The sequence below is a fragment of the Ammospiza nelsoni genome, chromosome Z (genome assembly GCF_027579445.1).
Source record: "Ammospiza nelsoni isolate bAmmNel1 chromosome Z, bAmmNel1.pri, whole genome shotgun sequence".
NCBI lineage: Eukaryota > Metazoa > Chordata > Aves > Passeriformes > Passerellidae > Ammospiza > Ammospiza nelsoni.
Genome location: NC_080669.1, coordinates 5,088,031 through 5,101,011, shown reverse-complemented (window position 1 = coordinate 5,101,011; position 12,981 = coordinate 5,088,031).

The window sequence follows — 12,981 nt, the reverse complement described above, 5'->3', positions numbered from 1 at the left end:
GCCTCTGAGCATTAAAAGTGCGAAACACACTCTGGGCAGCAAGTCATTAAATATACAGGGAAAAGGTGCAGAGGTTAAAGAATACTCAGATAAGTTAGATATATGCAAGTCAGCAGGGCCTCGTGAAATTCACCCTGGAGTACTGCAGGTAGTGGCTGAGGTGATCTCTGAGCTATTAGCAATTATCTCTGAGAGGATGAGTGAGGTCCCAGCGGACAGGAGAAAGGCAAACACAGAACCTGTCTTTGAAAAGGGGAAATGGGAAGACCCAGGGAATCACAGGCCAGTCAGCCCTGGCTTTGATACTGAGAAAAATGCAGGAGCAAATTATTGAACAATCAATTTGTAAACACCTAGAGGAAAATAAGGTGATAAGAAACAGCCTGCTCGGGTTTGTCAAGAACAAATCACATCAAAGCAATCTCATTTCCTTCTTTGACAGAGTAACTGGCCCAGTGGATAAGGAGGAAGAAGCAGATGTGATAGATCTTGACTTTAGCGAGGCTTTTGACACACATCCACTTGACATTTTCATAAGTAAACAGGAGAAATATGGTTTAGATGAAGTTATTATGTGATGGGTGCAAAACTGAAAAATTTGGCTTATCAGTAAAGCAGTTATCAATGGTTTGTTGTCAGACTGGGAAAACATATCAAATAAGATACCACAGAGGACTGTCTTAGGTCCAGTATTGTTCAATATTTTCAGCTTTGATGATGGAATATGTAGAAAACTTCAAAAAATTGCATATGATACTGAACAAGGAGGGGTTACAAACAGAACAGGATTTGAATACAAAATGGGCTTGATAAATTGAAGAAAGTGTCTGAAATCAATAGGATGAAATTCAATAAAGGAAGACAAGTGCAATGTATTACTTTTGAGGAAGGAAAAATCAAATGCACAAGTATAAAATGGGAAACAACTAGTTTGAGAGTGGTTTTCATAAAAGAGGCTTAGCACAGAGCACAAGCAAAATGAAATCCAGAAATGTGAAGATGTGTGAAGAGTAAATTCCACGATTGTATGAATTAATAACAATATTGTGAATAACTTGGAAATAATTATATAGTTCTGCTCTGAGTGGTCGAGTCTGACCCAGGAATATTACATCTGTGTCCAACAGTAATGGCACATTTTGAAAATCATTCTCCTTTAGATGGAGAAAGAACAAAGCCTAGAAAACAATATTTGTGAGGAAAAGCTGAATTAACTGAGTATGGGCTTTTTTCTAAGGAAAAAGTGTAATGCATCTACAATATGCAAAATATTATTAAAAATCTTGTAAAGAAAAGGGAACTTGCCTGCTTTCCCTGTTTAAAATGATGTAAAAAAGAAAAAGAAAGAAAAAAGGATGGAATAAGCTCAAGCAGATAGAGAGATGTTCTGGCTATGGGGATGATACTGCACTGGAACAGGGTTTCTGAGGATATTCTGGAATCCTTGTTTCAAGTCCTGAAAATGGGTCAGACAGACATCTGTCTGTGATGTGAAACAGATGTCCTCTGGAGGGTACTCCTACTTTTACATTTCTACAGTAATTCATACTCCTCAGTCAAGAGAAAAGCTCACATGAACAAGATAAGCAAGAATTAAATGCATGGATATAAATTTCCTCCCAGACTCCCACTTTTCCACTGCAAAACTTCTTTTTTTGGATTTATGTACACTTATCACACAGTCCCCTGTTCTCCTTTTTACCTGCCTTTGCTTTGAAACAGAGGGAAGAGTTGCTAGTGATTCCATAATTAAATGAAAGATTATGAAGCTAGGCAGGGCTGCCTTCTATTCAAACATGAAATCAGGCATGTTCATTCTCCTGGGCTGGCTGCTGGTACAAAATCAAGACCAAAAGACTTAAAAAACCCTCAAAACACCAAACATTTTTGATATTATCTGCTGAAAGCTGCTCTAAGAAACGCTTTGCTCTTTTCCTCTTTTTAATTTTGATGAAGGTACACAGTCAGAGAATGAAGCTTTATAAACATGCATTCTCACTTTTAATGATAGACATGGGACAACCTGGATAGTACTTTTATGATGTTTTATTGGCATGATTTTGAATAGACGGAGTGCTGCAAACCCTCTGCATCTTGTTTCTGTGTGAGCCACGTGCATCCCGAAATATAGCCTTGAAGTACCTAGTGAGAAGTAGGATCTTCATTTAGGGCTGTAAGGCCAGAAATCTTAGTCATCAAGTGTTTTGTGTGAAGACTATGAGAAGAAAAAGCCACTTTTAAATGACTGATCTAAACTAACATGTTTAACTGCAGGATTTGCACTCTGCATTGTGGGGGATGCCACACTGAAGGAGCAGAATGTCTCTTCTCCTCCATGTGCTTGGCTTTGTGATGATACCTGCACAAAATAAATTTGTGAAACCCTTCTTAAAAGGCTACAAGGCTGTGCTCACCAGTGAAGAAGTGTTTGCCTGGCTGTGAAATTTGGATTATTTCCTTTGTATCTCTATGAAACCTTTCCAGTTGCAGGAACCAGGGATGTTGTAGTTTTTGTAGGTGTTGGTGAGATGAATGTACTTGCTCCCAAATTTCGGACCTAGACTTTCTCCCAAATGTGGAGGTTTAGGAGCAGAAATGTCTGTATTTGTGAAAGGAGTATTTATTTGCCCTTGGGAGGGGTTTGTCCAGGCTGTGTGGGGAGTGTTCCGGAGCATCCAGAGGGAGCCAAGTCAGCTGGAGCCAGGCTCATGCAGGATGCTAAGGCTTCATCCATGTGATGCTGTGCTTCATGCTTGCAGACATCCATGCCAAGGTTAACAGTGTTACCAACCTTCCTTTTCTCTGTTTTGTTCTGGCTCACATTTTTAACCTCCATGCTTTAGTTTTACCTGTTTTTAAAGTCTCATATTACCATTTGCAACTGAGTGTTTGTCAAAAACTGAGCCCCCCAAGATCTACTAAAGTGCCAGCAATATTTTATACACCACTAAAGTCTTGCTAAAAGACTATTTTGAGACTTCACTGATACTATGAAGAAAAATAAACTCATAGTTGGTGACCCTTGTAGTATGGTTGAACTGATAGGAAGATGCACCACTACTTATATTTATGGTGAGGGCTACAGCACATAACTTTTAAGAGGGAATTTTGTAGCAGAAGGTTTTGGGAGGTCACTGGTAAAACTGTCGTTAACTTGCCTGTGAGAAGACAGAACCATATTTAGAGCCACTATTACCCCTTTACCCCTGTTTTCTGTAATATAATAGTTTTTGAGCTTTCATTAGCTACCACAAATGAAAGATTTGTGGTAGTATGGAACGAAGTGGGTTCTTCTTACCACTTACAAAAGGTCTTATTAAACATAAAGTAAAATAAAGCTTCCTGGATCTAAATATAGGCAGGACTAAATTGGCAGGTCTCAGTAAACATGATTGCTTAGTAATGGAGATAATGCTGAGTGAGCTTTATAGAAGGGATAAAAAAACCTAAATAAAAATATTTCTGTCTGAAATGCTGCCAAAAGTTAATGCCTCTTTTCCCCTCTATGAAACAACATTGTCCTTGTTTTCCATCTCAACCAGCTTGAGACATCTCACTGAGAGACATTTTCCCTAGTCTGAAACATATCCACTGCCTGTTCCTCACTAAAATTATCAACCATACAAGTTGTGTCATGACAGTCAGAAAAAAAAAAAGCCAGTCTAGGACAAGATCAATTCCTGACCATATTTCTGTTTTGGTTTTTGTTTGCATATTTTTTTTAAGAATTAATGCTCTATTCACAGAATAACTCATCTAGGGAGGAGTAACCTCTAGGTAATCAGCTGGTCAGGCAGCATGGAGGACACCCATCATAGACATTGTGCATCTTTAGTTGTAGGGGTGATGCTGGTTAAGAGGAAAGATCTGTTCTTATCTACAGGAGGGTTTAAGACCGTTTTTGAAGTCTCTAAAAGGCTGAGCTTCAGGCTGAACTCTGTGTTGTGCCAGAGGGAAGCGCTTTGGAGGGGCTGGGTGAGCACAGCCACCCTTCAGCTGGGACTCAGTGTGGCTCTGCCCATTTCCAGTCACTCTCTGATCTCAATTCTTTATCCCTGAGTGGAGAGATGGTGTCTTCTGCAGATTTCTGGCTGTGCCAAATTACTGCAACACAAAAAAAAATACAAGAGGGGACATGCATGCAGATGTTGCAAGGTCATGCATAGGAAAAAGACAACAGCAATGGGTAGAAACTCAAATTGTTGCTTACTTACCAGCATTACTTAATTCAATTACAGCCACTGAATTATCTCACTGTGGAGAGGTATGGCCCACCTGTGATACATATATAAATATATACATGTATATATTTATACACTATCATGGTGATAAATTTTAATGAGAGCTTCATCACAACCAGCTGGTGTTGTTTGAAACAAATTACATTAATAATGCGTCTGAATTTTCAGCACAGGACCAAATAATGAGAGTTGTAAAGCTGCAACATAATGTGGAGTCAACAGCTTAGTGGGCTGGCACTCCCACCTTAGGCAAGGCTCTGAATCTGCCTTCCTCTGTGGGATGAGGTTTAACCCTCCCTCCTCCACACCCCGCTGGGGTGTCACCGGGGTGCAGCCTCCTGGCACCGAGGAGAAATGCTGAGATATCTGACGAGTGAGGCCTGTATTAACACTTCAGGTAGCACGTCTATTTTGGGGCCAGCAGGCTGGCAGCTCCCTGCTACGTGATTCTTCTGCTCGCTGCCTCCCTGCTTCGGAGCGCTCTGGGTGCTGCTCGCGCTGCGTGGGAGAGCTGGTGGAACTCACAGCGCTCCTCTCCTCCTCCCGCAGCCCTGCAGTGGTGGAGGGGCAAAGGCAGGATGTGTTTCCAGTGTGCTGCCTCAGTCAGGGTCCTAGAGGTCCAGTGAGGCGCTTGGACAAGGATCTGCACCATGCTGGCAGCGCTGTTCCCGTGGTGGAAAGGCATCACATCACATTCCTGGTGATGTGGAGCACAGGGACCTTAAAGTGGGACTGGAATGCAACAGCACCCCTGTGCTGCACACTTCCCACCCAATGCTGGAGCAAAACTCTACCAGGATGGAGGGATTTCACCACTCTTCTCATTAAATATTCTCAGTATGTGTGTTTAGGGTGTGTTAGAATGTCTTCCTTGCTCCTCTATGACTTCTGGCTGAAGATCAGCATGAAATCTTCAGTGCTCCCTTTCTCTTTGTTTGAGGGTAGGCTGCTCTCCTTACCAGCCCCACTTTCTGCCTGGCTACCCAATCCCATCAGGAATGATAAAAGGCAAATGTGTGTCTCAGTGTGTGCACAGACACAGAGATGCCCATGCCTGGGACTCTTGGTAAATACTTTAACTGTAGAGTTTCTCTATCAATATTCTATTCTCCATAACCTATCTCTTTTACTCAGTCACTCTTGTCTGTCTTGACACTTAACTCCGTGAATGTTTTCTTTACTTTCTAGTTCATCATAAATTAAAGGACTTCTTGATTTTCAACAATACCTTCCTTTTTTCTCCCTCTTCTTTTCTTTTTTTTTTTTTTACGAGACTAATCTTCAGTTAATACCGAATTGTGAGCATATAAATAAAAAATGTCTGTTGTGTGTCTTTCTTGCAATAAATCTGATCATTCCTCATACTGCTGCTCAGTATATCTCCCCTAAGGTATGCTGAATTTGATCAAATCACTACATCACCGGAATGTTGAGTGTTACTCATTTGTGTTCTAATTACTCTTAATCTGGGCCCCTTTAAAAAGGTCGTCAATTAGACTTTATTGAATTGTCAGCCTTGGTAGCAGCGAAGGGAATCTGGTAGCTGGTGTAATGATGTCACAGATGGCTAAATACTCTGAAGTCTGAAGGGAAAAATGAATTAAATATAAGTTCAAGTTGCACAATGTGGTGTGAAAATGTGGGAGCCAGGCTTTTTGTGCAGGAAACTACTGTTCACAGCTGATTGAAGCTGACTCTAAAGACCTCTTTTATGGCACCCTCTGGAAAGAGCTATGAATAAATGACCCTTTCTCATCTTATTCCCAAGGTTCACCTTGAAATAGGTCTCTTCTACGTGGAGCAGATCTTCTGCCTTTTTAAGAACATCTCAAGGCCACCTTGCTGCTGTTTGTTTTCCTTTGCTGGAGGTTGGGACAAGAAGATGAAAACTTGTAGCTTGAATTGCTCAATACCCACCAGTTCTAAACTTTAACCTTACCTCAGCCAGGAATTTTTGAAGGTGTTTTGAGGACCTGGAATAAATGAATCCATATTTTATAAGCCAGTCTTTTAATGGATTTGCTGTGTGTTACTCCTGTCAGTGTGTCTCCAGAAAGAATAGGCGAGCAACTTTTTGTGTTTCCACAGATTTTTTTTTTTTTTTGGTAAGCAATTTGGTCTGAGGAAAATTTTGAATGAAGAGCATTGCAACCAGAAGATAAATGGCAATCCATACTCATTTCAACATAATGTATGCCTGAAATTGTACTTACCTATGCACAAGCACAATAATGGTCAAAATTCTGACAGAAATAAAGATACTTTACACTTCTGATAGAGCGTTTCTTTTGTTACTTGACCTCATTTATTATTGGATATGTAATTTCCACTGCACATTTAGCTCACATGCTTATTAGTCTTATCCAGTCAAGTAACAGAAATTCATACCCCTTTTATTTGTGATATTGCACATCTGGAGAGTGTTGAGAAAAGCCATAGAAAGGAGATGTGCTCATTATCCTGATCAGAAAACAGGGCAAAATGACCAGTCAATTATGTGTGTACCTTACAGATCTCATTAATGTGCAATTTAGTTAGTCCTGAGGTAAAGGTTTTTCAGGTCTTTTTGACTGGATGGGAAGAGAGGGCAAATCTAGCTTTAAAAGGTTACCACCTTTTATAAAGTGTACTTGAAACTTTGGGAACTGAAAAATTCTAATGAAGGGCAGGGATGGTTACTGTGCTTTTTTTTTTTTTGTTATTTTTCCTCCTCATTCAAATAAAGTCTGTCTGGGAATGGAGAGAAAGAGCCAGAAGCTATCTTCAGGAGGGACAGAAAGTTTCCAAACAAGGCAACTGAGCTAGCAGGGAACAACACACTGTGCTTGTAAAAACTTTCAGTGTTAGCAGGGAAGAAGGAGCAGCAGTGGTGTTGGTAACCTGCTCAGATGAAACTTCAGGGTTCTCTCCTGTGCACACATTTGGCTGGCTCTGCTGTGGATCACAACCTCCTCCTCAAAGGATCCAGGATTACATTCCTGCCACAGGAGTCCCTGGTTTCTGCTGAGTTCACTAAATAACACCCATATGCAAATACCAGTATGCCCCAGTGGAGATTTTTGATAACAATTGTGTGGGATAGTGGAGGTTGGTGTGTGGGGATGGCTGGAATATCTTAGTGTGGGAAGCACTGGGGAGTCCTGACTCTTTTTTCACATTGATTACTGTGAGATATGGAATTTCCTGTTTTCTTTTAACTTCTGGATGGATTCTGATTCCTTTCACTTCACTCCTGAGCTGAATTGTACCTTGTTACACAAGTAGTCTTGGTGGTTCAAAGGGATCATTCATTGGTGGGAAGGTGCCATTCAACACAACTAAAAACCTTGGAATCTAGTCCTTAAATCAAATTTGCTAGCTGAAACTTTATGTGTCTGTTTGTGTGTGCATGTCTGTTTTTCAGCTGTTTTTTCACAAGGGACTGTAGTTTGCCCTTTTAGCCTTCACTGAAACCTTTCATTTCCTGTGCTACTGTTAGGTCACAAAGCTTCATAATATTCTTGGTTGTTGTTGCTTGTTTCATACACTGAATTAGAAATTAATTCTCTCTCAGCTTCTCTTGCATGTGCTTCTAAAATTGTATTCTCCATTTAATGTATTCCATGGTATATGTGTGTCTCATCAAATGTGACAGATTGGGGTGATTCTGTCAATAATTCATATTTGATATCAAATAGAACAAAGTTAAGAGGGAGTTGCAAGGTAATATAATCCCTGTCTCCTTTAAACAGATAAAGTTGGACTAAAATTTATGTCTTCGACCAGGACACTTAACATTCAAAAGCCAAACCTGCCAGCACAGGGAGCGATAGCTGCTTGTTTGGAAGTAATATGGGAAGCCAGGACAGAGGATAGCAATTGGCACCTTCAAAAGAAGTCCTGTGGGCCTCACTTTTCAGAGGTGAGGAAGCAACCACGGATCTCATCAAATTCCACCGGAGTCCCAGGTGCTCAATACCTCTGAATTTCAAGCAGTTAAGTAGGGCATGCAAACTGGGATGCTGCAAGCTGACAACAGTTGAGGCTGATCCACTTGAAGGTGCTGCTAAGGCAGTTGCTGAGAAACTAAAGGCTGAAAAGGAAAATGCTGAAATCACTTTTGTACATGCCAAAGACCCTTCAAGCATCTTTGGCTTCTTTGATAGAGTCTGAGATGATTTGATTAGTATAGCGAAACAGCAGTCAAGGAGGGTTTGTTTTTCATTTTTTAAAGCAGCTCTAAATGGTTGGAAGATGTGAAGACAAGAGTCTGTTTCTGCTCTGTCTGGGAGAGGAAGTCTCCCTGCTCTATGCCAAGAGTTTTCTCCATGATGACTGATGGAAAGCAGGGACTCCTGCTGGGCCGTGCAGGCTCAGTGAAGCAGCTGTTCTTCAGAGAGAGGGCAGCTGAAATTTCACATGGGTGCTGTGCATGCAGTTTGGCCTCCAGAGCTTCACCAGGCATCTTTTTTTCCTGCTACAATAGGTCTTTCTTCCACGGGCATCTGCCAAAAATCTCCTCTTATTGTTTTGATCCAATAAGACTGAGATATGGTAAGGAACCCTTGAATGTTTCTGATAATCAGAAAGTTTTGTAATCCCCTGAAGACAGGCAAAAATATAATTTTGCTGCAGTAGAAGCAGTAGCAAAAGTCCCTTTGAAATCCCATGTGTCTGCCCATGAGGAACTGTCTGATACTGCAAGTTTCTCCCTAATCTCCTGTGGGATCCTTCTACTGTGTCTGCAATGTTCTGCACCTCATGATGCCCATCTTTTGTAGTTGGATAACACACCCTGAAAATGTTCTGCAATTTCCTGTGGAATTGTCTGTTGAGGAAGCCACACTATCATAAAAAGCACCTTGAGATTTTCAAAACTATAAAGTTCTTGGCTCCTGGACTTTTCCCAGCTCTCTGTTTTCCTCAGCCAGGCTTAGAACAGTTGCCCTTCCTCTCCAACCAAGGCACCCTCCCCTGGACCAGGACTGCTCTGCTGAGGCCTCTCAGGGGCTGATTTATGTGCTGACAAAAGCAACCACGTGTAAGGAAGCAGTCTGTCTCCCAAGCTTTTCTGTGGGCTGAAGATTCCTGCTGCACAGATGCTGCTGAAGGAGACGTTGTGTAATTCAACTGCAGGAGTCTCAGAGGGCTGGGAAAGCAAAAATCTGTCTGGGACAATCGAATGTGGTGCTGTGTGGCTGTGGAGATGAATCTTTGAGCCTTCATGCCTTTGAGTCTTGTTGATAAGACAGGGCAGTACAGGGGAAAGCACTTTGTGAAGAATAGGGTGGTTGCCTCCTTCTTCAGTTTTGGGTCTGACCCAAAATGAAGCACTCATCACCAGTAACAGATAAATTTACCCTGCTGCTCATGCAATATTCCCCTTGCTAAATGTTTTGCAGAGGTGATGAAGCCATGTGCTCCAGCAAGGCTGGTGTTGATTGAAAATTTTTCTCCTTTAAAGTGCAGAATGCGCAAAGGGAAGATGAAAACAAGGAGTGGTGGTAATCAATGCTCTGAGTGTCCAAGAATGTCTTGCTCATATGGGAAAATCAGAAACACCACCACCAGCCCCATCAAATGTGGTCTCTAAGACCCCAGTCTATTTTAGAGAACACACTCTGGACTCAGAATTGCAACTCAGTGCTCAGTCTGTGTCACCCTCATGGTGGATTTACTCAACAACTCCCAGTTGATTTGGCCTGATTCTTCTTTCTTTTGCAGTTTTAGGTCAGCAGTCATCTGTACAAACTTTAGAGGATTATCCTTATTAAAAACTTTGTTTGTTCTTGTTTCAATGAGAGTAAACCGTGTATCTGCAGTAAAGCAAGATCTGGGATTTTTGGTTCTCGTTTTGAAGTTGAGTCTGATGGAAGCAACTACTTGCTGTTTTTCACAACACTTGTGCTTAGGACAAAACAATTAGAGTGAAATTGTGGGGAGAAGAGGATTATGCTTTGGCTATAATGAGGAAAACAAACACTTCATTTTGAGTGACCCGGAATGGGGGAAAAAAAACAAAAGGAAAATTCTGGGTAAGGATTCTAGTCACCAGGTAACAGAAATGCCTGAAACCAGGCATTTTCAGGCTTTTATGAAAGTGTTTTCTTTGTGTTACAGCATAGAAGAATAATGATTTGAAACACAGGAAGTTGCCATGGAACAGAATCATCACCCACTGATGAGCTTTATTGTCTCATAATGTGTCACCCTACCAAGAGTCACAGCAAATGGTCAAGATACTCTCTGTGGTGGCGGGCCAAGACCATGGCACTGCCTTGTGACTTACTCAAAAGGTGCAATAATAAACATCTCTTCTGCCTGTCATTTTCTATTTCACTGTGTTTACCCCAAAAAGAGGATAACTTTTCAGAAAAGAGTGAAAAGTTGCAAACAAGAACAAAAAATATTTTCCCAGGGTAGAATATTCTGTTATATAACACTTTTTACTGTGTGCTGGAAGGGAAAAACACACTTGAAGAGTAAGATGAAAACAAAACTCTAAAGAAGTGAGCTTTGAATGTATCCTTAATGCAAACTGAGAAAACTGAAGTTAGAGAATGTGGATGACACACCAGTTGTGGCACTCTGCTTGCAGTTTTAAATGTCATGTGCTGTAGACACTTTTTTTGCTCCCCCAGTCTACAGGAGAAACTCAATTCCTCTCTTCCCCCAACCATCAGCCTGCCGCCTATGGTCAAAACACATTCTTCTGCTTTCTATTCTCACAGTTTTACTTATTCCAGACCAACTGAACAACTCCTTTTCTTTGCAATCTGGAAATACAAAAATCTCAGCCTAATCTTTCTGCTTCTGATGCCTTCCAAGTTTTGATGAGGTTGTTTTATCTCTTGCTGTTACTAAAGAGCAGGTCAATGCTACTCCAGTTATTCTGTAGATTTTTGCCACTCTATGGATGTCAGGAATATTCTTTTTATCTTCTCTTTTGAATCCCCTGTTAATCATATCATGATGCACCTTCTTCAAATCTACAGTTTTATCGAATGGTGTTTTTAATCTTTGCAGAACTCCTAACTAGTCACGTCCATAAAGAAATGAAAAAAACCCCTGGTATTCACATCACCTGATGTGGTTGGTTTTTTGGGCTCTGCAAAGATTAAAAACACAGTAAGACTTGAGAGCATCCTGGAGGGAATATAGAGGTTGCTATTAATATGTTCTTCTTTTGAACAGAACTGATCTGAGGGTTTGGAAATCGAGGCAAAGTGACTGTTTAAAGGTTGAGATTTTAGATGCACATGTTATGGTGAGAAGAAATTGGGAAAATTAAGAGGGCCAATGCTGAAGCTGCTGGTGGGGTCACCCTCATTTCCATGTGCTTTGATGGGTCACTCCCTGTGGTGGGATTGCAGTGGAATGATGGGGTGGTGTCAGGGGTGGGATGACTCCTCATGTGCTGATGGAGGGTGCTCAGGCAGATCACTGAGGAGGTTTTACAGGCTTGTTCGTGGCCAGGACAGTTCCTTGTGTCCCTCTTCTGCAGTGTCAGCTCCACGCTGCTGTTGCCAAGGCTGATGTTGGCTGCTGGTGAGGAGGGAGTGCAGCCCTCACCCTCTTTGACACAACGCAGCCACAATCTGAGACATTCAGACCACAAATAACCTCCTTTTTCCCTCATACCTCCTTTGCCTGGTCTTTATCAGCTGTGGGTGTCTCCCAAAAAGCCTGGCCAAGAGCTTGGGCGTGCACCAGCCCTGTCCTTCTGCAGGAGATATCAGTGCACAGCTCCAGAGGCTCCACAGAAAAATGGGAGAAAAAGGGGGAGGAGGGACAGAGGAGAGACCAGGCAGGAGTGGACGTGGTGTCAAACACAGAGGAAAGGAGGAAGAGAGAGGGGCAGGAAGGGGATAAGCTCTTTAAAGAAAGAAAAGGCAGGATGGAAACACAGCAAGGACAAAGAGCATTCCTGTCGGGAATCCTGGGGTCTCTCTTCAGGTCCGGGCACAGATTTGTCATGCAGCCTTTGGAAAGTCATGTCACGTTCCTGCCTGCAATGTGTCCTCAGGAGCCTGGAATGTGAGCTTAGCTGCTTATTATTGGACTCCTTATTTACAAAGCTAGGAGGGCCTGTTTTGATCTTTTATTCCAACTCTTTTTGCAGTGTATGTGGTTGAGCTTGCTAAAATTAATTCCTGCTTAACCTGCAGCCTGTGTTCTAAGGGAGAAAACCCCAGAATTTATAGGGAAAATTCAGTGCAAATCTTTAAATCTCAGTTTGGTGTGTTTGCCTAGCAGTTAGCCATCCTGCTTTTTTTCTCTTTTTTCTTTTTTCTTCCTGCTGTAATTTGTTTAATTGTTTTACCTTCGTCTTCAGTAGACGTTAAGCCCCAACATCTCTTTGTCTTCAGACCGAATCCTCCCTCAATTACCAAATTTTTATCCCTCATAGTTGGCTGTAATCTCTAATTAATTTGCCCCTCTTTACGAGCCTCTCCACAGAGAAACCCTTGATTTATTTAAGCCACCAGGCGCGTTCCCTGACGCTCTAATTGTCCTCGCAGCTCTTCTCTCTGGTTCACCTCGCCACCACCATCTCACTGGATGGCGGGGCGCTGGAGGAGGAGCGGCGCACCTCACAAAGAGCACAAAGCCCTGGTTGTGGGCAGGAAATCCTTTGTGACCAGCTCCCGTCCTCCTCCTCCTCCTGCTTTGCCAGGCAGGCGTGACCGCGGCTGCAGGGAGAGGGAATTGCCTCTCCTCTCCTTCCCGTTCCCGGAGCGTGTGCCCGCATCCCCGGGAT